The following is a 2,983-nucleotide window of genomic DNA, read 5'->3' on the forward strand; positions in this document are numbered from 1 at the left end:
GCCGGGTTATGATTGCCAATGCGGTGACATATGACATATCCACATTTTAATACTTCAGACACACCCCAATAGCGACAAACAGGCTGAATATTCATGAGAAGCTGCAATCCGCTCAACCCAAATGCCTATAAAGCCTACCCCTCCCTCTCCATCCCTCCCTCCCTTCCCCATTGCCTCCCCCTCCTCTCCCCTCCCTCTCTTCCCCCCTCTCTCTGCCCCCAATTCTGGTACAGAGGTCATCTTGGCTAGGCAAATACTAGATTGTCAGCCAAGATTTATAACATGATCCTACTTTTTAAATGAATCTTTGGGGTATGCAGGACTTCACACACGCTTGAGTGACCATATTTTCCTGGATGTATGTACAGTGCTGTGCGCATGTATAGAGAGGAAACACGTTCTGAGGGAGAGCAGAGCAAAGCAAACAAGTGTCGGGGGGGTAACATCAAAAGCAGGAATCATCAAAGTGGTTTCACACAGTCCTCATATGTATGTTTATGCCAACAGGTCACACGACACAAACACATGATATTTCTTTGCAGTCTCCACATATTTAATTTTCTTACCTACTGTTACATTCCCAAAAGGCAGGTTCCTTTTCTATGTCCTATTGTCCAGACAACCTTAATAAGCCAATTATATTAAATTATTCTCAATTAGGAAAGGGATAAAGAGAGAGGGCTATTTTTTTTTTTAAAGACAAAAAAAAAAATCCCCATATAAGGAAAGTGTGCCTGATTTCTTGAGCGATTGTAAGAACTTCTGCGTATCCCCTTTGCTTTTGGAAACACCATCTAGTCCAAAATAATGCTTCGCATTTATTTATTCAAGAAATATTTACTGACACCTATAATGTGCCAGGCACCATTGCTCTAGACACTGAAGGTACATCAGTGAACCAAATAAATAAAAATTCTTCCCCTTCTTGGGGCATCTGGCTGGCTCAGTTGGTGGAGCACGTGACTTGATCTCAGCATCGTGAGTTTGAGCCCCACTTTGGGTGTAGAGATTAATTAAAAAAAAAAAAAAAAAAGAGGCAGGCGCACTGAGTGAACCGAGATGGCAGCTCCCGTGGATCTGGAGTTGAAGAAGGCCTTCACAGAACTTCACGCCAAAGTTACTGACACTCAACAGAAGGTGAAGCTTGCAGACATACACATTGAACAGCTAAACAGAACGAAAAAGCACACACATCTTACAGATACAGAGATTATGACTTTGGTAGATGAGACTAACATGTATGAAGGTGTAGGAAGAATGTTTATTCTCAGTCCAAGGAGGTAATTCACAATCAACTGTTAGAGAAACAGAAAATAGCAGAAGAAAAAATTAAAGAACTAGAACAGAAAAAAATCCTACCTGGAGCAGAGTGTGAAGGAAGCTGAGGACAACATCCGGGAGATGCTGATGGCATGAAGGGCACAGTAGGAAATCTCCAGCCGAAGCTTCCAGCCCCCTCCCATTCCTGGCAAGGGCAGGTGGGGGGCCCATGTGGAGAAACTTCTCTTCTGCCCTGGTGGACTTTTTATTTGGATGATCTCATAACCCTGTGTTTTCTACTTCACCATGATTCCCTTTCAGACCCCAGTTCTGTATTTTTTATCCTGGCTCTGTCTGCTACCCCTGTCCAGAACACTCTTCTCCCCTGGGGGTGAGTCACAAACTCCCAGGAGAAGGAGATGGGAGCCATACAGATAGGGGAGCTCTGCCCAAGCCTAACTAGTTATGCTCCTTAGACCAATAAAAGGCATGTGTCCCCCCCCCAAAAAAAAAGACAAACAGGGGAGACAAGCACTAACTGTGAATGTATGTGTGATGACAAAACTATCTATGAAAAATCCAACAGGGAGGCTAGAGTTGCTGGAGCTGAGAGACACGGAGAACAGTGGGTCAGGAGGAGAGCAGGCTGTGGGACAAGACGGAAAATGACAGAAGGACCAAGGGACTTGTCACCATCTGAAGGGACTGCTGAGCTGCCGTGAGGACCTGGTTTTTACTCCAAGGGAGCTGGGAGCCTGCAGAGAGTTATGTACAGAGCAGGGACAAGATTTAACTTATGTTTTCCGGGGGGGGGGGGGGGTGTCCCTCTGGCAGCTGAGTTGTGGGGAGGGACCAAGAGTGATAGCAGAAAACCATCAGAAGACATGGCTGTCATCGGCCTGAGACCACGGGCGGCGGTGGAGGTGAAGAGAGGCAGTCTGATTGCGGGTGTCCTCTAAAGAGAGAGGATTTGGAGGCACCTAATTTCCCAGTGGTTTTCATGCAGAGAGTGAGAAAGAAAGACGTTGCAAGTTTGGGGGCCTGAACAAAGTAGGAAATAGAAATTGATGTTGTAGAAAGTGAAAAACAGAGTTGCTAGAGCACGGACTCTATGTCAGATATTCTTTAAAGTGGCACTTTAGGAAGCAACTTGGTAGGAGCTCATGCCATCATCCTGCTATTAGCGTAGCCCTGATGTGATGTCGGAGCTCTCTGAGGGAGGGCGACAATACCATGACATCCAATCATTCAGCCAACAGCATGTTTATTGAGTAATTACTATGTACTACATAGTCTTCTAGACATAGGGAGAAAAGCCATTTCAAAAGGCCACTTTGGGGACACCTGGGTGGCTCATTCGGTTGGGTGTTCAACTCTTAATTTTGGTTCAGGTCATGATCTCAGGGTTGTGAGATCAAGCCCCACATTGGGCTCCCTGTCAGCGGGGGTTCTGCTTCTCCCCTCCCTCTGCCCCTCCTACCTACCCTTGCTCTCTCTCAAATAAACAAAATTTTTTAAAAATTCATGATTATTTCACAATATATATAAATCAAATTACATGCTGCATGCCTTAAACTTACACACTTTTTTATGCCAATTATTTATTGACAAAACTGGCAGGGAAAAAATCATTATATTTGTAAAACACATTGCCTTGCCCAGGAAACATGAATGGTAAGGAGAAAGGTGATAGTTTCTTAATCTTTAGGACATCTACTTTCAA

General features: G+C 44.7%; 1 pseudogene; it reads left to right on the top strand.

The window, feature by feature from the left end:
• The first annotated feature begins 910 nt into the window (after window positions 1–910).
• Window positions 911–1,428, top strand: LOC140607467 (prefoldin subunit 1 pseudogene; annotated as a pseudogene).
• Window positions 1,429–2,983: the final 1,555 nt, after the last annotated feature.

Source organism: Canis lupus, chromosome 16 (genome assembly GCF_048164855.1).
Source record: "Canis lupus baileyi chromosome 16, mCanLup2.hap1, whole genome shotgun sequence".
Lineage (NCBI taxonomy): Eukaryota > Metazoa > Chordata > Mammalia > Carnivora > Canidae > Canis > Canis lupus.